Source organism: Halichoeres trimaculatus, unplaced genomic scaffold, assembly GCF_033239565.1.
Source record: "Halichoeres trimaculatus isolate MK-OKI-2021-1 unplaced genomic scaffold, fHalTri1.1 fHalTri1_scaffold_3, whole genome shotgun sequence".
In the NCBI taxonomy this organism is placed as follows: Eukaryota; Metazoa; Chordata; class Actinopteri; order Labriformes; family Labridae; genus Halichoeres; species Halichoeres trimaculatus.
The window spans coordinates 8,889,529-8,912,616 of NW_027437181.1; the positions used below are offsets into that span (position 1 = coordinate 8,889,529).

The 23,088-nt window shown below is 42.0% G+C and overlaps 1 protein-coding gene across 2 annotated transcripts in view; it reads right to left on the reverse strand.

Moving 5' to 3' along the window:
• large2 (LARGE xylosyl- and glucuronyltransferase 2) overlaps positions 1-23,088 on the reverse strand; it is a 116,573-nt gene that overhangs the window by 36,653 nt on the left and 56,832 nt on the right. The window contains exon 1 of one of the 2 annotated variants that reach the window (XM_074666486.1): positions 11,039-11,151. The exons of the other annotated variant lie outside the window; for it this stretch is intronic. The gene's annotated coding sequence lies outside the window, so the exon portion shown is untranslated. Of the gene's footprint in view, positions 1-11,038; positions 11,152-23,088 lie in introns of those variants that run through there. 2 annotated transcript variants of the gene reach the window in all.

Below are 23,088 nucleotides of genomic sequence, written 5' to 3' on the forward strand. Positions count from 1 at the left end.
ATTAAAACAGAAAGTTCTCCTGATATTTTATTAGCAGGGGAACAACAATTTAGCCCCACCTCTCAGGCAAATGCACTGCAGGACACGGCCTCCAACCACCGTGTGTCCTGCAGACCTAACTGACATTTCTGTTGATGGAAAACTTGTTTTCAAATGTCACTTTTTGTTTTGGCTGCAGAAAAGGACTCAGTGTGTGAGAGCGAGTCATTAGAAACGAAGCAACTGAAGTGTGAGATTTCACTTTAATCAGAACTAATTGTCGGATTCTTGTCGTCAAATTCCAAGGATTTCATTAAAAACTCCTGTTAGTAAATGCTTTTTAAACCCTCTGAAAATTGATTATTTTTCATCCATTAAAAAAAAAAACGACTTCAATAAGAAAAATACAAAACAAAAGCCTTTCTCTTAGTGGCCTTGTGGAGTCTGTGAGAGACTTTGTGAACTTTGTTTGGTGAGTTTTATTTCTAAGAGCAGCTGGAGGACACAGAGGAGAGCAGATAACCGTGATGAAAAACAGCAAGAGAAAAAGACTCAACACAGGCGGCCTTCAGAGATTAAATAAAACAGACACAGAGGTCTGGAGGCAGGAATGAGACGCAGAGAGGTGAGACTTCAGTCTACAGCTCTCTGAACAATAATTCAAACTAAATCAAACAAATAAAGGAGCTGTTGACTTTGGAGAACCACTTTTACTGACTCCAACAGAAACAGAAACAGAAACGGAGGATAGGAGTAAGCGTAACTCGTCTTCATAATGACCCACAGCAGCTCCATACGTCTCTGTCAGGACGCTCTGCCACTGAGGCGCTTTTCTCTCCACAGCAGCTGAATCAGCTTCATAATAAAGCTCAGACAACACACACACAAACACACACACAGCTCTGTGTGACACACTCATTTAGTCTGCACAGCCCGCAGGTCGTCTCTCACTCTGCTTTATGAAAAGACTCTGAGCAATCCCAACCGACCGGAGTAAAAACACACTGACCCTATTCCTCCTGTTCAGCTATCATCACAAACATCTGTCAGGTTTCACAAACACCTGATATAACACTGGGATGACAACACACAGAGAGGTTTGAATAAATTCAGCTATTCAGAGCCACACAAGACTCATCTATACATTTACATAAGTGCTACCTTTTACCTGCACAAAGATAATTATTTTGCAGGATTAAGTAACTTGACTAACTGTAGAATCATCAAGTCATCTCCACTTCAGTGTGCCACAAAAATTGAACTCCAGAAAAAACTCCAGAAGCTCTGTTCTGGAAATTCCAAAAGTTATTAATTCCTAAATCAAAGCATGAAGCTCGAGGTCCAGGGGACGAGGATGAGTCTCTGGAGGCAGGACGTGGCTTCTAGTTTGTATTTTGAAAGCTCTAATGTAAAACCAAGCGGCAACCTCCAGTTGAAGAAAATGAGGCAATGTGGAAGTGCTAAAATCTGTTGTTTCTCAAGTTTCTGCTAGAGGTTAGCTCTGGAAGTACCAGAAGCCCACTTCCTCTCACTTCCAATATGGCCACAAGAGCCGATCTGCTTCAAAAAAAATAGTTTCTGAGAAAGATGGGTGACATCGGGGAGACTGTGTCCAGCAGATCCTGGCAGATTTAAAGATTTATGCTCTGTTCTCATCTCTCAGGTCATTTTATTCATCGTTATTTTGCGATATTTACAGTGCAGAGGCGCAATGATGCATGACGCTCCCTGCTGTGTACAAAACAGCAATGGCTGAGAGTGAAAGTAGCAGCATCAACTCTGTCCTCACATGGGGATTTAGTGCCTAGAACAGGGGAGCTACCTCAGTAATGTGGAGATGGTTTGGCTACCAGAGATCAGACAAGCCACAAAACACATTTAATGCAAAATGTGCATGAGAACTGTTATCGGAAAGGCTGGCAATACCACAAACATGTTCCACCACCTAAAGCTGAAACACATGGCCAAATACAACCAGGCTATGAAGACACTTGAGGAGGATGTAGAAGCTACGTTAGCACCGGTGGAATTTGTTGCCTTTACGACAGACATGTGGTCGAGCCAAATATCCGAACCCTACATCAGCATCACACATAAAACGTGAGCGCCATGCAGCCCAGTTCCAGTTCATAATGGATGCTACTGGAGGCTATATCGCCCACCCCGAGTTTCCATGGTATTGATAACATTCCCCTGACTTCCGGTATGGATTAGTCAAGTTTGGTACAGGTTGGATCTGTAAAGCCTGATCCTGTTTGCATTTCCATAGCCAACCGTGCCCTTCTTGGTAAGTGGCGTGTATGCTACAGCTACGTAATAGCACGACAGCATAGCAGTGTGACACAGTCTGCCTCGCTATCAAATTCAATGAAGAAGAAAAATGCATCACAGTTCTGTTTGGTGATGCTATTTTCCAAATAAAAAAAAAAGTTATCTTCACAAAGTCTACTGGAGATTTAAACATGGCAGGGTTATGTGTTCTGTATTACTGCTGTCACATGGGAAGTGAGGATTATTTTCACCAATCAATGGGCTGCAGTGTTTCTAGCTCTACCTACTGGGGGTCTGATCGGTATATCTATCAGAAGGGTAAGAAAAAGTGGGACAGTACGGGTCGGTAATTTGGGGACCTGTTTTGGTTTTAGTCAAAGAAAACGCCACAAAATATACGCCATATCGAGATGTCCCAAACTGAACCACTTGGTGAAAAAGGGGCTTTGCCCTTAGTCACACCTCCCCATGTGTGTAAATGTCATGGAGACCTGTTTGAGCGTAAGTGCACATGAAGCATGTTGCACTTCATTTCACTTCTGCAGCTCTGCAAAAATCAAACACTTCCACAAAAACACTAAAAATGCAGTTTTGTGATTTTATGGTGAAGAGGATGTGATGGAAGTGTTTCACTTTAGACTTGACAATAACAAAGCTTTGAAAAAGAATCAACTAACAAATACAGGCTGAGGTGTTGTTCAATCTGCTTTTCTGGCTCCTTTGAAGGTAATCTTCCTGCCCTCCATCCTCATAATCATCATTTCTTCTCATACCATCCAGACATCAAATCATAATGAGAAGATTAATCTTAACTCACTGACAGCATTCCTGGAAAATCCTGTTTGAATTTTATGATCTTCCCCTGATGCCAAACTCAGGACCAACGTCACACTCTGATCCTCTCTGTAAGACCCCAGAGCTTAGACGCTATTCTTAGATCAGCATCAGCAGCAAACATCACTGTCGCTCTCTAAGCCTCAAAATCCTGTTTGAATTTTTATTTAGTGTGCGACATCAGCCCTTCTCTTTCAGATGGATCACATCCTGAGGGGGAGTTCCTGACGCTAAACTTTTTGGTGCTGTCCCAGCCAGGATGGTTTCCACCAGCTGAAAGGCACTGCAGGAGTGAGTGGTCCAGGCCAAAATATAGTGAGTTAGAGTAATCCAGTCTTGTGTTAACAAAAGCATGGATTACAGTTTCAAAGTCTCTCTATGGCAGGTAACCCCTTTACTTTTGATGAAATCCTCAAACGATCCAAGCTGTTTTTGACGACTGAGGTAACCTTGTGATCAAATTTCAGCCTGTCGTCAAAAATTACATCAAGATTCCTTACAGGTGATGATAGTACCCCAAAAATCAACTGGAATATCTGCTGGACCACATCCAGTCACAATGATTGCCCCCCCCCCCCCCGCTTTTTTTTTTTTTTTCCATTTTAGTGCAGACAGTTTGCAGCCCTCCAGGACAAAAAATCATTTAGACAGTCGAGCAAAGTCTTTACAAAATCAGTGGATTTAGAAGTTAAAGAAAGGTAGATCTGAACATCAGCATAACAATGAAAGGACATATAGCCCCGTTTCCACCAAGCGGTTCAGTTTGGTTCGTCTCAGCACAGCATGCATTTTATTACGTTTCCACTGAGTAATCCCAGGACAGATCCCCCAAAAAGTGGGACGGCCCATTCCACTTTTTGGGACCTCTCCGTAGAGGTGCCAGACTAAACTGATCCAATCCTGGAAGGTGGAGCTCCAACACTGCAGACCGTTGATTGGTCAAAAGAGTTGTCATTTAATGTGCGACAGCGGCTGTATTTTTCCACGTGCCACACAGTCTTTTCTGAAACAAAACTTTACTGCACTTTGTACCAAAGGGCCACATGGCACTTGCAATGAAGACGAACTGCTGGATGTTTCCCATGGTTTCTCTATGTTTATAGTGTTGCGTTTTTCTTCTTAACACGGTACACTGTGTCACACTGCTATGGTGTCACACTGTTATTTAACTGATCGGCATCCAGCTTACAGGCCGCCCACCACGAGGGGGCACGGTTGGCTCTGGAAACACAAACAGGACCAAGCTTAACAAAGCCAACCCATACCAAATTGTACTGATCTAAACCAGATGGCTTGATGGAAATGGGGTTTAATGTACTTCTTGAAGATTAACCCCAATGGCAGCATAAAGAAAGATCAGCCCCGAAGGATGGAGCCTTGGGGGACCCCAGAGGTGAGACCGGCTGAGGCTGTGGTGTAATCTCCTAGCTGCACAGGGAAACTGATCAGAGAGGTAGGATAGGAACCAAGAGAGAGCAGAGCCTGTAATGCCCACACACTGCTCCAGTCATGCTGAGAGGATCCATGATCTACAGAGTCAAAAGCAGCTGTTAAATAAAGTACCAAAGCTGGATGTTCAGACTGAGTGTGTGCTAATTTTCAATCTACATATCCATATGTTAAAAAAATGCCTGAATCTGTCTGTAAACTGATCAAAACACTCCATTCTAAAAAAAAATGAGGACAAGTTGTGTCCACAGCTTCGCCCCTAACAAGCCTCCGGAGGGCTGGCCAATCAGAGGGAAGGGGGTTTATGGAGTGGGGAAGTCTTAAAGAGACAGCAGCTGAAATGAAGCATTTCAGACAGAGGGTTGGTTCATTTTGGGGACTTTTTTGCAGTTACAGCCTGAACCAGAAGACATGAAAGTCACAGTAACAGCAGGCAGCCGTTATCTCCTGCACATGAGCGCCACGCTACGAGCCGTCTGACTGAGGTTTAAACTGTCAGAGCTCAGAGAGATGATTTATGAGTTAATTAGTGAAGTGGATATATGCGCTGTATGTTGTTAAGAGTGTCAAAAAGTGCTGAGAGCAGAGAAAAAGTGACAAAGGACGAGATGGGAAAAGCAGAGGATGAGGTGACAGGAGGTGAAGAATGAGGGACAGATAAGACAAATAAGAAGAGGAAAAAAGGCGAATAATGAAGAAAAGAAAATAAAGAGGAGGGCGGGAGACAGAGGGAGATAAGAAAATGAAAGATGCAGAAGCTGGGGGACATGGAGGAGAAAATAAAAGAAGATTTAGGCAATCGAGGGGAGATGAAACAGCACAAAAGAGGAGAGAAAGGAGTTCGTAAATAAGGTCTGGGCTGAGTTGTGGGATGTGGAGGTGTATTGGCCTTTCAGCCTCAAACCCTCATAAAGCCCTCCAGGAGATAAAAGTGAGGGACAGGGCCACTAAAGAGGACTTTAATAGTCAGCTTTTGTTGATTCTGCAGGAGCTGCACAAAACGCTTACACTTCTGGGTTCTAATTGTAGCCGTAAAAACAAAAGAGCCGGCTGGTGTTATATGGAGGAGGCGCTGGAGGACTGCAGCGCTCTGCAGCCCCCTTGGTCGTCTAATCAGAGCTGAGGACAGCACTGAAGGGACGGCCGGGGCTGCGTGGGTGTGAGCACAACAAATAAGTTGGTCTAATGGCTGTAAATTAAAGGATAACAGAGAGAGGGAGAACAATCAGCCTGTTCTTAGACAGACCTCTCAAACACTTATCCTCTGACTCATTTACTTTCATTCAGACACCAAGCAGAGCAAAGGGAAAGTTTCCAAAGTTAAAGTGAAGGTTGCTCTGTTATCCACTGAGGTTTGAAGTAATAATTGACTGCAGAGCACATCTGAGCTTAAAGGGGAAGTCAGATCTGTCTGAACACGCCTGATTTTTACCATTACTCTGGGATTTGAACGACTAAAGGAAAGATTTACAACCAACAGCCACACAGAGGGCTGTGATGGCTGGTCCAATCAATGGAAGGGTCGACACTTATCTCATTTTGCATTAAATGCTGTAAAAATCTACCCCATTTTCCCCTTATTTTGATTAGTGGATTAAACTTCGAGACTCTCTGATAAACAGAAAATGTATTTGATTCCCGTGGTCGTCCCCCCTCGCTGTGCCTCTGCTTGTTCGGGCTACAGGGGGGAACGTCCAGTATGATAATGCAATTAGGAGCTGAAAGAAGCGCTCGGGTCCGGCGGCCGTGTCCCCATTCAGACTGAAGGGCTCTTTAGCAGCCAGCTAATCACACAGGAGATAGCTCTGATTAAGGGAATAATCAGCTGGCACTTCCTGCATTAGAGGAGGACGGAGATAAGGATGGAGATGAGTAATCAACTCCACTTGGATTCTCTATTGACCTCACTGACCCCACCCCTCCAGAAACACACAACCATGCAAACCTCACCTGCGTTAAAATCCATGGATACAAGACAATGACAGACGTATAAGACCAAATTTATGCAAAAAAACAGCTGAGTTTTCTGTCTTGTCAGTCTGTTCTCATCTTTTAGTAGTTTATGGATGTAGGATATGGATGTCGGATGCTCTGCTCGACATCAGCTCTGAAGTACACTCAAAATAATCCCACGTTCTTTGTTTGAATATAACCAATATTAGTGAATATTGCTCACTGTAAGAAGGGTGCACTGCATCATCAGGTCTCCAGAGTATTACTTCATAAAAAGTAATCCAATAAATCAAATAACCACACAGGATATCCGGGTCCAAGTTTAAGCAGAGAAAGCACAGAGTACTGAAGGTGTTAGCTTTCTCTGAGCGAGCAGCAGGTTAATCCAGGGATGGCACAGAAATGAATCTTACATCACGAGTCAAATCTAACCCGTCATCTCGCCAGTGATGAAGACGTGTTTCTGTATTTTATGATTCCCTGCTACACGCTCCGTACACGCTCCTGCCCTGATTTTAATTTCATTCCTTCAGGTCACGGAGCATGCTGGACTTAATCTGCCGTGCTGCGGCTGTGCTGGCTGCTCGGGGAAGGGTTATTCATGTATTTCTTTGTGATTTATCAGAGTAAGCTGAGGTGGGATTAGTGACCGGGGAAGACCTTTCATTACATTTCCCTGCAGTCCCACAGCCACAGGCAGGAATCCACCATGATACACCATCCTCTTTCTCTCTCCCGCTGAGCCACAGATGACCTGGACCAGATTTCTCATTTGACACTCAGTTTATCACACAGTTTAACCCTTAAACCGCTGAGGATGAAGCTTTCAGATTTAACTCATGGATCTGTGAGGCAGAGATGTTTTGATATGTGTGCAGGAGTTAACTCTGCTCCTTAAAATCATTCAGAGTTAAATCTCTGTCTACTTATCGTCTAGATCAGTGGTGTGCATGCGTGCTATAGTGTCCACTTTTGAGACAAAACGCACACCAAATAACCTGCTTGGGAGCTGAAACCCTGATAAAGTGCCCTCTTGGGGGCCAAAATGCATTCCAAAATGCTTGTTTGGGGTCAAAACCCATGCTTAAGCGCCTTCCTAGGAGCCAAAACATGCAGTTAAGTGCCCATTTGGAGGTCAAATGTGTGCTACAGTGCCTTTTTGGGAGCAAAAACACACACTAAAGTGCTTTCTTGGTGCCCCAATTGGAGGTCAAATGCTTGCCAAAGCCTTCTTGGGGTCAAAATGCAAGTGTATGCTTGGGGTCAAAACTTGCCTGATTGGGAGCCAAAACACACACAAAAGTGCTTTCTTGATGCCCAAATTGGAGATCAAATGCCTACTTAAGTCCTCTTGGGGCTAAAATGTATGCTAAAATACCTGTTTGGGCGCAAAGTAACACAAAACCCCACTAGGGGTCAAAACACATGCGAGCCAAGCGCCTATTTGGGAGCAAAGGTACACTAAGGGCCTCTCGGGGTCAAAATATGTGTTAGAGTGCCTGTTTGGGAGCCATAACACTGCTTGAGGTCTCTTGGGGTCAAAAGTATTCTAATTTACCTATTTGAGAGCCAAATGTGTGCTTCGATCCTTTTGGAGTCAAAATGCATGCCAGCTTGCCGGTTTGGGAGCCAAACATGTGCTTGAGCTCTTGGGGTCAAAATGCATTCTAAAGTGCCTGTTAGGGAACCAAACTGCGCAATTAAGTACTTTCTTGGAGCACAATGTGTGCTTAAGGGCCCTCTTGGGATCCCAAAGACACTGAACTGCCCTCTTGGCTGGTTAAAACAAGATAAACATGTCTATGTGTGTGCATGCCACCAGTTTAGACTGTGTGGGAGTTAGCTTAAAGAAATAACTACAGTATGCTAAAATCTGAACCATAAGTCAAAGACAAACACAAGCCTCACCATACAATTTTATCATGATATTTCAGCTGTGTTAACATACTTTTGTGGTTATTTTTTAGAAACACCAAGTACTGCAATAGCATTTAACCACTGTTTCCCGAAGTGCACAGTTTATTTCTGAAGGGGGACTTGACACAAACTTTTGAGATATGAACCAATTCCACCAAACTCAGCAGGTGAGTATAAAACCAGCAAAGCAGCTCATTAGACATAAAAACACACACCTCCTGTCGTCCTCTGAAGAAAATTAGAAGCAAACCAGCTTCATAATAACATCTTCAAAGCAAGAGGTAAATATAGGCCAGCACAGATTTGTGAAGTTAAGAGAAAAATGCTAAGAACTCAGAACAATTAGGACTTTAGGAACAAAGCTGTACCTGAAAATATTCTTTCCCCACCCACACTGTTCACACCTTTCACACATTCGCACTCTTCATTTTTCACTTCATTTATCAGCAATTAAAGGTGAGATATGTTGAGAAATTAACATGCTTTTCTCATATCTACTTCACTTACAAGTTTCCTTCAAATAACTACAAATTCTTAAGTGGATAATAAGTAAGAACAACAAGTTGCACCTGTTCTCAACATTTGAATCCATCTAAAGAAGCACTGCTTGTGCAACTCTGCAGAAGCTACAGGCTTGATGAAGTCTGTTAAATTGACATAGAGGAAGAAATGGATTGAAAAAAAAAAACAATTAGTAAGTTTAAATGAGTGTAAAATTACACAAATCAAAAAATCATTTAGTTTGTTCACTTAGAATCAGCGTTTTATACTTACAAAAGAAGCCTGTCTTCTTCCATGGAAGCAGCACAGAACAGAGAAGCCAGTGAGATACTTGTTTTATGTATTTAGTGAGTGTCACTGCAAAATTCACCCAATGGAAAAGAAAAGAAGAAGTTTGTTGTGTGCAAAAAGGAGGGTCAAACCTTGACAAATAAAGGATCAGACTTAATAGGACCCTTTTGTGCTCACAAGCTACTGTCACTTTAGGTGGAACCTTAATACAAAATTGGGTCGAGCAGATTGATTCATGACACATCAAAGTCTCAATGACAACACCACCATGACAAAGTTTAGCAGTGAGAAGAGGGATCTGTATTTTTCTCTGCTTTAAATGATTTCCGTGATAAATTTTGTAGTAATGGTGGACAGTGAAGCCTAACTGTTAGACAGAAAAAGGACAAAAGACCAGAAGAAAGAAACAGAAACAGAGACCAGAAACAGGAGAGTGATATCGCACGAGCTAAAGGCTAAAACATGGGTTAAACAGTTTGTGATAATGTTCATTCCAACCCACATGTGGCAGTTATTCTGCAGTGGTCTGTTCAAACTTGAGAGTGTATCCATAAAATGAAGAGACAGAATATGTTTGTTCTGCTTGGTGAGGTTAGAGTTGGTAGATGAGCTCTGGTAGGACAGAACCAGAATTAACTAACTTTACCCAGACACATCTCAGAGCACCGGGCTGTGAATAGCGCTAAAAATAGCCGACTACTAAACTACGGTACAAACGGACAAAGTTTGCTTGTTGTCATGTTTCAAACTGTAGCTCTACCTGAATGTTAATTCATACCTTACCTCATTTCATTGTATCGAGTAAAAAGTTGTCTTGAACAAGGAAAAGTACAGTGAAAAAGAAGAGCGCTGCCTCATGGGGCATGCAGTTTGACTTCCAGACCATACCAGTGTCTCATCTTTAGATACGTTTTTGACCACTGTCTTCCTTGTTTCTTTTTTTTCATTGTATTACCTTTTTCTTTATTTTTGTGAAAAACTGTGTGCTGCATGCTTGACTGTGTGAAAGATAATGTATAAATAAATTTGAGTTTGAGGTACTGCGAGAAAGTTTCAGTTAGCAGGTCTGTAGAGAAAGCAACTCACAAGGGGTAAAGAGAGCATTCTGCATCTGATCTCTCTAAGAAGCATGTAACTCAACAGGTACATTACAACACTAAAGTTCTTAGTTTGGCTAAAGCTACCAAGATCTGGTCCTTGGTAAAACAAGATCTGGAAACAGTCTTTGTCGTGAATGTTACTGTGTGTGAACAGCGGGCGTATCGTGCTTTGGTTTACGTGCACACCCATGCACACCCTGCATAAATACACACACACACAGCAACGTCAGTGTACAGCAACAGGCAGCGTTTAAACTCAACACAAACATTAGCATGGCCTCTGAGACAGGATTACTCCTGACATAAATCCAAAGAAACTAGATTAAAGCTGAATGAGTCGGACAAAACAGGCTCGGAAAATGACTGTTTGATGGATGGAGTACGGCTGCATTGATTTAAATCTGGTGATTTCTGAATGTGAGCGACAGAGATTTCAGAGTCTGGTGGATGAAAGTGAAGCAGACAAGAGAAAGTTCCCATTCAAGTGCTTCACACATGACAGCTGAGTCTGTTCCCTCGTTCCTCTTTACTGATTCTGGATTTGAAGTGAGATGGATATGTTTAATAGTATAATACGAGGTGAGACTCAGTTAGCTTTGTAAAAGAGGTATCCTCCACAGGGACTCTGGAGACTGAGGAAATTAAAGACTGCACTTTCAGTCAGCTTGTCTACTTTTAATAAAATTCTAATGCCAATATCTGTGCTACTTGATCACAAGAAGTTGAACAGAAAGAAGTCAAACCTTTGAGCAACACGTGCACACAGTGACCCACTAACCAGCAGTAGCAGCGACCTTCGCCCTGTCCCACCTGGAGACTTCCTTCCCTGCTCAGTGAGATCCAAACACGCCGTTACAAGTCCAAGTTCGGCTGCCCGGCTGAGCGAGTCTTCCTTCTCTTCATGTCCTCCTCCTCCTCCTTCTCCTAGTCTGTCTCTTTTAAAGCTCTCCAGCTCCAACAATAAACTCCACTCTCTTTTCTCTCTCTGCAGACTTTTGTCCCACTTCTTCACCCTCTGTTGCTGCTTCTTGCCCTCCTTTCCTCCCCTCTGCCCGCTCTCCTCCCACTGCTCCTCCTCCTCGTGCACAAACACGCCACAAATCCACCTCAGAGGGAGCAGCTCTGGTTTCAGCCCCCTCTCCTTTCTCTCTTCTCCTCTCCTCTCTGGGCTGTAACTGAAGCGAGTTTAGCCCCGTCTGAGAGAAGAGAGGAGGAAGAGAGGGAGAAATAACAGGGAGAAAGGCGAGGTGTCACCTTACATACAGTCAGGAATAATAGAGAGGAGCTTTGTGGGGTTTTTTTCAAAGCTGAGGAATGCAAAAGTCTTTGAGGGCAAAAAAAGGGTTTGGATTCAGTTTCCTTCATGAGGAGCAGAGGCTTTGTTCACTTTGACCAATGAACCGTCAACTGGAGTCAACAATACCAGGAGGAAAGACGTCCAGTTACACACACACACGCTCACACACTTCAAACAGACTTCTTGCATGTTTTTGCTATTTTTCATTCTCATCATTAGACCGGAACATCATTTTTTAACATTATTTTGAAGTTTTTGTTGGCACAGGGGCTGATTTAGATGCATTTCCAGGTTTTGAATAAAAAATAAGGCTCAGGCACTTTTTGATTTAGCAGTTTTTTTATCTCTTTTCTGTCAGCAATTTTTTCTGGTTCTGAAATTTAAAGCCCAGGTTGATAAATTTCACCTGAGATCAGTTATAAGATGCATGCAGATATTTAGATAACTGATAATGCTTTAGCCTGGTAATCCATTTTTCTGCATAGCTCTTTCTCAAAGTTGGGCAATTTGAGGAAAATTGAGGCGGGATCTAAAGCCTGATCAATTCCTACCGAGGATGCACCACTGTGCATCATGTCAGTAGTAATGTTTATCTGTTGTGTTGCATCAATTTGAAGCTTGCCAGCTACTTAACTACAAAGTGAAGTGGAAAGCCAGCTAGAATAAAAAAACATGAAATACATCCAATGGAAGCAGCAACCTGAGCTGTAAGTAAAACTTAATGCCTGTGTTTTTACTTTTACGTTGAATCGATGCTTTTGAGTACGTAGTAGATCGGCATAGTGCAGAAGGACAGACCCAGTAACCACTAGGAGCAGCAACCTTCGCTTATGCAGAAGCACATAGTCAACATAAGCCCTGTCCTCTAACGTCTACCTATATCCTTCCTTGTTATTGTTTCTGTATGGTACGCAGGAGAGATGCAACAATCCAACTTTTCTGGTCCCACTACTGAAACCTGGGCTTTGAGTATTGATCGAAACCAGTTTTAAAATAATAACCTGCATACCCTAAGACTGGTAAAATTTTGAGTTAAAGACAAAAAATGAGTACATGTGGAATTACTTAAGTTGATATTTATCTAAACTGTAAAATATTTAAATGTATCAGTTTGGTAAAAACAATGCCCCAGAATGTATAGAAATTACTAAAGTGTAAACTTTTATACTGTGTAGACTAAATATAGTTTATAGTCATAGTTTAGCCATTGTGTCAAGTTCGGATTGATCCTTTCCTAACAATACCCAATCCAGCTCTAAGGGGCTGGGTGGGTCCATAAATCATACCAGGATCCGAGGGTGCATCCCTAGTACACTGCAATGTTAATAAATTATTTGTTAGAGCCAGACTTTAAACAACCCCCCCAAATTTTGGGGATTATTCACTTTTTTTTAAATTACATTTCAGGTTATTGTTAAAAATTGGGCTCTAAGAAGCCTTAAGCCTTCAGCTTTAACTCTACACCGTGAATGAATTAGCTAAACTGTATCTGAAAGGACAGCCTAGAAGTTCCTGAGAAGTATTTCTATCAAACTATTTTCCTTCCTGCTCATTACTTGAATCCTTACTCTTCATGTAACCAAAGCCATCTCGAGTATTTCTCAAACAACAAACAGAAACTGAAACCTTTCCAAAACAAAGGTTTAGTCTCTTGTGAACTGCTTCCACATGCAGATAAATGAACTTCATGAAACTGTCCGTCAGTGGACAGAAGATCATTTCAAAGATGGCTTAAAAGTATGAAACAAGCCCATGTTTTATTTGGCCTGTTCAAGACTCTGGTTGTGTTTCATTTTCGTAGAATGAAGAAGATAAAAAGAACATAAGAGACTTCTTCCTGTAAGATCTCAGGTTTGCTCTTCCACCAAACTTCCAGCTCTTTGTAATCAGCAACGTTTCAAACAGAATTTGTCTCATTAAATTCAGTCAAACTGTGACTAATCCCAGGTCCAGCTCCTCTAAATCAAGCTCCTGGTTTAATGTATAACCACTTCTTTTATACTGGAACTTCGACACACTCTGACCTGGTTTGTGTGAAGTTAAACAAACACCTGGAGCTCCTGCCATGAGCAGGTATTCACTCACAGATCTGTATTTGCAAAACACGCTCTCATCCGCTGGTTAATCCTCTGTTTTTCTGTGCCTGGAGGCAGGAAGGTGCTTTCCATATTAACAGTTGCATCATGGGAGAGTGTAGCTCTCTGTAATTACAGAGCACACAGTCAGAGAGCGCGGAGAGAACCAGTTGGAGCACGCTGCATGCCTGAGCTAACGAAGCTCCGCTGAAAGACGCTTCATTACGTCCAGAGATCAGTGGAGAGGATCAGCGGGGAGCCTGAGAACCCTGTGCACCTCTACTGCTCTTATCTCCACTCTGGAAACAAGTCACACTCTATCTAAAACCAGCGCCTCGGGGGAAACTCCACAGCACACATGAGCCGTGCCAGGAACGCCTGCAAACTGCGCCTGAAATGTAAACTGTGTGCAGAGATCTGAGATAGCTCTACCTCCATCCACTCACTCTTTTTTCAGGGGTTACTCTGCATTTAGCAGGAATATACCATGCACCAAAGACAGCTATGATAAACACAACCACCACTTAAGTTTATTCCAGTGAGTCAGATCACTTGGCTTGGCTTGGATCTCTGAGAACGTTATAGATTTTTGTCCTGATGACTAATTTCTGAAGCGCTGCAGAGAAAAGAGATTGCCCTCTGATACATCAGTATCAGTATGATAATCTCAGGTCATTAGGAATAATAAACATCCACCTATCCATGGACTACTTTGCCCGTCCTTTTTTCACAGGTCCTTTTAGCTCCATGGAAACAAACAAGAGAAGAAATGGCCAAAAGAATCCTTTTAACCCCTTACGGGTACTTGGACCTGTGGTTTTCTCTCCCTCTTTTATGGAGTGGTTGTTGGACAGAGAGGAAACCAATAGTTCTTGTCTGATTGTTTTTCAGCAACAAAGACTCTTCTATGACTGAAAATTAAAAAAAACTGAAGCACAAAATAAGATTTCTTAAAAATTTCTCAAACTAAACCAAAGTTTTCCCATCAACCAGAGCTTGACATCAACACTCGCCAACCTGTCAAATGTGGGTAAATTTCAGCAGCGGCTGACATCCCCACTCCCACTGGCCACTTTGGCGGGTTGAATTATTTAATTGTAGTTTTCTGAAACAGTATCTGAAATACTTAATTGCACTGTAAGACTACAACAAAACAACTCCCATGAGCACTACCTGCACACCGAGTTTGCTCATTGGTCCATCCATGAAGCCTTTTGCTGACATCATTGCTGACAGGAGCTCAGACTCCAACTGCAGCTTGGACATCCTGACAGCTCCCGGTGTGTAGCGATGGATAATGTGATTTAGATAAATAAAAGTTCCCTTGTGTCTTTTTCTTTGGTCTTAGTTGTAAACAGTTTTTGGTATTTGAGTCACAAACTAGTGCTTAAACTCCCTTAAATAATAAAAGTGAGGACGTTTATCTAATGAAGCTTATCTGACCCTACACTGCACTGGTCTATCCACTGGGGTTGGTTGAGAGGGAAAGCGAAACCGAAACTTAAGTATAGTCAGAGATATGAGGTGCCGTAAGACAAATATTTAAACCCGATATTAAATACATACTTTCTTATCAAAATTGAATGTTTTTTCTGGACATGCAGTAAATATACCAAATAATTCAGAGTAAATGTGAAGTATAGTCAAGTGGGTATTATTTTATTTTTGTACATTTTTTGGCTGATGTGACTTCTACTCTGGAGAGACTTAGTCCAGAAAATGTGGTACTTATTATGCAAAAAAGTTACTGTTGTAAATAAATATCTAAACAGACAGTCACATGCTAGTTTTTTCAGTTAAGTTTTTGTCTTTTTAAGTAATATTCTTTTTCCCTTTGCCACTTTTATTATACACAATAATAAACTACTACTTTTCCAACTTTTTCTTAATGGACTGCATATTTTCAGATACACTCAACGTTATCAGAGCTGAATACCTGGTAATGACCTGTAGCGTTAAACACTTATGTAGTCTTAATTTGAGTCTGCACAGGGGTCATTTACTTTTAAAAGGGCTCTAAATCTGTTTCAAGTAAACTTTGGCATGTCATAGTCAGCTTTAATCATATTTAACATAATTAGCCAACAACAAAATTGTGGCTAGTGAAAATGCTGAGTGGCTAGTAACTCTGGGAAACAACTAGCCACAGTGGTTAGTGAGCTGAAAAGTTCATGTCAAGCCCTGCCAGTAACTTCTCACTAAACCCCATCTGGACTGTGCATAGACTAATTGAGAAGAAACAGAGTGTGCCGATGTTGGTTACTTGCAAAAAAAAAGAAAGAAAAAAAGTTAATGTCACTGCAGTGCTGCGTGTCTTTGCTCTGCTCTCTGACACACCTGAAGCTCTCTCTGTCTGATCCACATTGGCTAGACGCCTGCACATATGTCTGGCATCCACTTTGCATACTTCATGAAGCAATGTTTCATGCATTTGTCAGATAAACAAGTAAATAAGTAAAAACAGAGAGATTCACACTGCTCGGTGACTGATGCTGTGAAAATGTTAAGATGCAAAGAGAAGAATCTCTGCAGACTCACGCACCATCTAACACTCTTGCTGGGTTATGAGTTATAATTCAGAGGAAGAAGAAATATTTAATGAGTCTATACATTATTTTTATGTGCAACTTGATATTCATTGCCTTTGTTATTATTTACAACTCATCAATTGTTTATGAGCTCAGAGATAGCAGCAGTAGTTTTTGATATCCAGGAATTCATTTGCACAAAAAGGAATGGCTATAGCTTTTGCTCTACTAGTGTAGTATTAAAAAATGTGGCGCCTTTAAACCATGTAACATGTGCACCAAACAGGTCAAGACGCTCTGACTGGCTGCATAAAGTCTGGTTTGATCAACACAAGACTGTGACAGAGCAAGTGCAGAAATCTTAGCCATCTCTTTAACTTTTTACATCCAGCACAGAGAGGAAAGAGGCACCACAGTGTGAGCCAATAATCCTCCAGTGGTATAAAACCAGGTTTTAACAAACAGAGGTCAGCAGGTCAACGACACTTTCTGCAATTTACTCCAGGAACACAACTTCAGGTTTACTGCCTGCTGCTCTCTCCGGCTGAGAGCTGAGCTGGAGCGAGAGGATCAGGTGACTGTCCTCCAGACAACTACACAATTTAACATCAACACTTCCCTCCTTGTTATGGGGTCAGAGGTCAGCTTTACAGGCCCGCAGAGGAGGCGTTACTGCAGGCTGGTATCACATAAACAAGGAGGTGGAGGAGAGGAAGGATCGCCTTCATGGCTGAACTTAAAAAGTGTCTGTTGGAGGAGGAAGAGGAGGAAGATGAAGAGGAGTGAGAGGAGTTAGTGGACAGCAGAGGGCAGAGGTGAGGAATCAGGTTTCCTTCTCGCACCTGCTGCACCACCGCTCTTCCCCCCTCTTCCTTCTGTTTTCAAGGAAAGTCTGAACTCTCTGGCCCCTGAGTCTGATCTGCTTCATCGATCCCACACTCCCTGCAGTGGAAGATGAACCATACAGCTTCAGTGTCAGGAGAGAAAAAGTCTGACCGTCCTTGAACACATCTGGAGCAAAACTTTTCATATATAATATGTATAAAGAAGATTCTGGATCGTTCAACTAAAACATATTTTGTGCCTGTTAAATGCTGACATGTTAAATGTTTCAGCAGCATCCAATGCAAACACTGAGGATGATAGACACCACGAGTTCCACTGTGCCATCGTTGCTTTTTCAAGGCTAATAAAACACATCTTTATCCTTGTGCGTCATATTATTTCTCCTAGGGATGCCCCGAGCACATTTAGTAGTATTGAATATCTGCCTATACCAATCCAATATTTAAGTTTGCCAAGATAGTAGTTCCACAGGAGGTTACAGAGAAGAACTTTACTTCTAGTATAACCTACAGCAAGTGTCAAACTCGAGTGTGGTATTAACTTGTAGAGTTATGAAGTGTTGCTGGGAAGCTCCTCAATCCAAAGGTGAACCCTGTCACCGTTAGATGGTTCTACATCCTCTTGACTGACAGGTCTCAACAAGTCAAGGTACATGGTACTCTCTACTGTTAAAAAATGCAGTACAGATTACACTCTTATCTTGTTAGGTTGTCTCATTGCAGGCTTGGTGTGAGAAGCATCGCCTCATTCTGAACACAAACAAAAATAAAGAGGGCAGTGATCACATGACCCTGTTTTAATCAGTGACAGTTAAGTTGAGCAAGTGAACTGATAAACTTTGGAATTCAGATGGATAACTTATCAAAGTAGGATGTTCATGTTGACTTCCTGTCGCCACACTGGCCCAAAGAGTTTTTTTTTTTTTTTTTTTTTTTTTCGCAAACTCAGATTGTTTTGTGTAAGTACAAATGTAATGCTGACCTTCAAAAACCCTTTCATTGTTGATGCATACGCAAGTGAGGCTGCATGTGCGCCCCTTGGTTTGACATGTGACATGTGCAAGTCCTTGAGTTTTTTGTTAGTTGTTTATGTGCTTATAAAGCTGAGGTGTTTTTTTTTCCAAATCTCAAACTTTGCCCTCTTCTTAGACAGCAGAGCCTGGAATTGGCTTTTTTTTTCTCCTCTACTCGCCTCTTGTATTCCCTTTTCTCATCTGGGTGGGGCACTGTGCACTGCTGCCCCCCAGTTCTCCCGCTCCTCTCCTTTCCCCCTGACTGTCATCGTATGTCCTTGGACAGGATGTAACTTGAATGTAATTTTGCTGCTCTGAAACATCTGCAATGATGAATAACGCTATCATCATCGTGAGAAGTCTGATCAGATAACAGATGACAGCCTGGTTTGGCTCCTTATCTGTTCAATGTAAACATAAGATCAATAAGAGGCTTATCAATACAGCCCTGAAAACCTACAGGACTATCATCATCCTCTCAAATTCATCACGAACCATTCAAAGATGCAGCAGCGCAGTCATCAAAACCCTGACGTTAAAAATCTCTCACACAGCGACTGAAAGGCAGAACCTTGTGTTAAGGACAAGCACCGCTGAGCTCCTTTAAATTCATCCAGCAGAGGGATCAGTGTTTGAGAGGATCTCTCTGCATCTCTGTCAGTGTAAACATGTGCTGCCCTCTGGCTCTCTGCTGCCCACCCACACACACTGTATAAATAATATGACAATAGACCCGCAGTTTACAGACTCTCTCTCTCCGACTCTCTCTCTCTCTCTCTCTCACACACACACACACACATAAACACACAAGAGCTCTTCTGTCTGTTTCTCTGGGCTCGGGCTGCCTACACACTGAACATTCAGATACACAGAGTCCGCTTCAGGACGCTGGAGCGGGTCAGAGGTTCTGCTGAGAATCTATTATCGGCAATCAGATGTTATATATTCACCTGGAACTACGCAGCTTTATGAGTTCCTGCAGAGCAAACATACCATAATTCATCTGTGGGGGATCATAGGTCCACTGATCGATGGAGATGACTCAACACTTACATGCTCTGCCAGCTGCTGAGAGTCCTGACTTTATTTCCTCTTTGTTAGAGAAATAAATCGAGCTCCCCTGAAAGAACTGAAAAGTGAAAAATAAATATCCAAGTTTCTAAAACTTCTCAGGGGTCATCCAGCTTTTTAACCCAGTGCAGAACTGATCTACAGTTTGCTGCTTAACAGCTGAGAAATTAGAAAAAAAAAAAGAAAAAAGGAAACAGAAAAAAAATGGAGGTCCAAAAGCTGCAGTTCCTTGTGTGGCCACTGGAACCTACTCCAAAAGTGAGCCAATTCCTATAGAGCCCCATGATATGCCAGCTTTCAACAAAAACTCCAACTACAGGTGACATGATAACATTTCCCTGCAGTAAATTTGGTGGTATTGTGTGTCACAAATTTATGAATTACCAAACAATGACTGGACCACATGATGAAATCAATAAAAACAAAACTCTGTTCAACCTGAGGGAGAGTTTTAAGCAGCACAATCTAGACTGAAAACACAAAGTCAGTATCAGGGTACAAAAAAAAAATGCAGTTCCGTTAGCTGCCACTGGATGCTGGTCCCAAAAGTGAATCTGTCCCATAAAGCTCTGTATTTAAATGCCAAAACAATCACTCATACTTCATTTTAATGTGATAAGATGGAATGGTGAAGCTTGAGATGCTGGTATGACCTGAGGGTTTGACTCGGCACCCCAGGAGGTTAACCCTCAAGGGTTCTGTCCTGGTTGGAATCCAACCTGCTGCCCCTTTCCTGCATGTTACTCCTCAGTCTCATCCTGTTTGATGTTCTATCCACAGCCCAAATACACCTGTTCAATAAAAAGAAGGGTGTAGGCTAAAACAATTAATAATGGAATTAAAGAAAAAAAAAATCTGAGGTGAAATTGGGTGATAAAACATAAAGTCAAACAAACATGAAAAGGGATCCAAAAGTGTGACTGTAGACCAAATAAAAGTAACTGATAATCCAGAAAAAAATGATTTTCTAACAAACAAAAAATGACTGGGCAAGATGACATTAAACTTTTTATAAATATGCTCTTGCAACGGTAGAGTTCAAGAAGAATGAAACCACTCTAGTCAATCATTTCATTCAAACAGCAGGCGCTGTAGACCGTCTCCAGCGCGTGCCACCAACAGCTGCTCACGGCTGTAACACTGTGAGCTTATTTTTGTCTTAGTTTTCATTTCATTTTCCATCTCTTATCCTGGTCCCACTTCCACCAGCTCCTTTGGGGGGACACCAAGGCGCTTCCAGACCGGTCAAGAGATTAAATCTCTCCACCGTGTCCTGGGTCTACCCCGGGGTCTCCTCCTCCCCAGGAAGATGTCCAGGAGGCATCCTCACCAGATCCCGAACAACCTCATTTGGCTCCTCTCAATGCAGAGGAGCAGCAGCTCTATGAGCCTTCCCTGGATGTCCGAGCTCTGAACCCTATCCCTAAGGCGGATCCAGTGTGAATGTAGGAGTCAATTGCTAAATGAGATGCTTTGCACCAAGACTTTATCTTTTGGTGATACAATCAACCGCTCAAATTTTAGTTGAGACATCAGAAAGTCCAAACCTCAAAAACACAAGCAGAAGTGTGAAATTGTGCCTTTATTTAAGGAAAACTGGATGGGGAGGAGACAGGAGACAACACACAAGAGAAGGTACAAGGTTTGGTTGAAGAAAAAAGAATGACAGAAGCTGGAAAGGAGCTTTTGATGAAATTTGAGAGTAAAGTGCCCACTAATTTATTGATTGATGATATCTTTTCATCTACTAAAATGTCAGAAACCTATAGCATTTTATAATTATATATAATGTTAAGGTGAAATGATCATTTCATTGTGCATATGGCACCTGTTGACTTTTTAATACATTTACCTGCCTTCTAATCAACACAAAGTGCTGAAAATGCTAAAATGCACAAAAAGAGAGCTTTCAAGAATCCTAAATGACAACAGATTTTCTGCTCTGAAAACCTTTTCCAACTAACCAACAAATTTATTATCAAAAATAAGCCAATTATTGAGGTCAGTAATCCCTTAACTACTACTGGAACAGCTGACTGAAACCGCATCATATCAAACTGGCCTCAGCTGCTCTGATAGAATCCCCCCATGCACTTTACAGTATGCACAGCTAGGTCACACTTCAGAGAATATAACATGAAAATGAGGTGGACTGACCCTTTAATATCCAATTTTAAGCTCCATATGTGATCTTCTTTAGTTCTTTGGAGGTAAAAGCAGCTGGAATCAGCCTTGAAAACTTTTCACATTGTACTAGGCGACCCGGAGGCGATGGCCGCTCCATCATGTGGTGGAGCTGCAGCTGAATCTCAGCGGAGGCAGAATGAGAGCCTGCAGGCAACAAAACCACCAGCTGCTCTTTCTCTGACCCCGACTCTGATAACATGCTTCATCTAAAGGCTGCAGGGTCGCTGCGTCTGCCTCCGCCTGCCCACACAGCCGTCCTCTCCTGCTCTAACACGGACAATGATGTCTCTCGTTACACTGGAGCCCCGAGTCGGAAAGTTTTTCATGGATTTCCACGACTAAATCAAAGCGAGTTCAAACCTAAAAAAAACATCCCTGCTTTGTGGGGGATGATGAGCTGAGAAAAGACGGAGGCTGGGTTCTTAACAGCATCGTTTCTGCAGAATAACATCTTATGTATTGTGTGCATTCAGGAGTTTGGATTTCCTCCCAGTCAAAATGGAGTATTACCAAATATTTGTGCAACATTATCCAGGAAGCAGAAGAAAAACGGCCACATGATGACACCGTAGTAAGAGCAGAGGATCTAATGAGGTCAGTTTAACGTGCTGTGTGAGCGACACCTTGCTGTTTTTACAGAGCTGATCTTTGACCCTGAGGCGGGGACAGCTCGCAAATCAGGCAACTTTCTGCTGCTAATGTTCTGGTTTATTCTGGGAAGGGTCCATAATGCATGCAAAACACACACACAAACTGCTGCCCTGTTAACCCTCTCTGCAGCCTCTTCCTGTCCCTCCTCTTAATAAGCTGCCCTCAGTTGATGTCTGCACTGTCATGGCTGTCAGACGTCAGCACTAACAGGAGCAGACAGCACGCTGACACGCTCTGCAGGAAAAACACACTCACACACACACACACACACACACACACACACACACACACACACACACACACACACACACACACACACACACACACACACACACACACACACACACACACACACACAGGGGGCACTCTAACAGGCTGGAGAACACTAACCAGACCAGCAAGAGAACAGCAGGAGAGTCTGTGTGACATAAGAGCTTCTCATGTGTTGATATGTTTCATGTAGAGTAAGGCTGATTTTATTCAGTCTGGCCAGTTCAATTGAATACGTTTAACAGGTGTGAATGAAAGAGAAATATTACTGCTGAAGAGTCAGAGTGTGGGTGGCTGTGCTTTTAGCTCTGGCACCATCACAAAGTGAAAGCCAGTTGGTTCAGAATAGAAAATCAGTGCAAATAATAACACAGTTTTGGCCAACCGCACTCTCAGCAAGGTGTGAAAATGAAAATATTCACAGATTAAGGCATAGATTGGTCTGTATAAATCTCTGAAATTTTCAGCAAATATTGGACATTTCAAACAAAACTTAAAAAAACATTTTTTAACAATTTAATATATTTTAAACATTTTTTTTAATCTTAATAAAATTATTTTTACATTTTTAAATTATTTTTTATTATCAAATTTTTGACATTTTGAATATTTCCAAAAAAATGAAATTTAATAAATTCACAAAAATTTTCAAACTTTGAAATTTCACTTGAATTTCATAACACATATTATTATTGCTCAAGTCATCATTTTTTTTCGTTGTTTTCTTAGGACTTGCCACTTCTAATGCACTTACTCTATATTAAGCCAGCATGCTGGCAGATAAATTAATCACCCCCTACACAGAATCTAAGTATTTTCTCCCAGATTTTTCACTTTGTAGATTTAGTTAACTCAC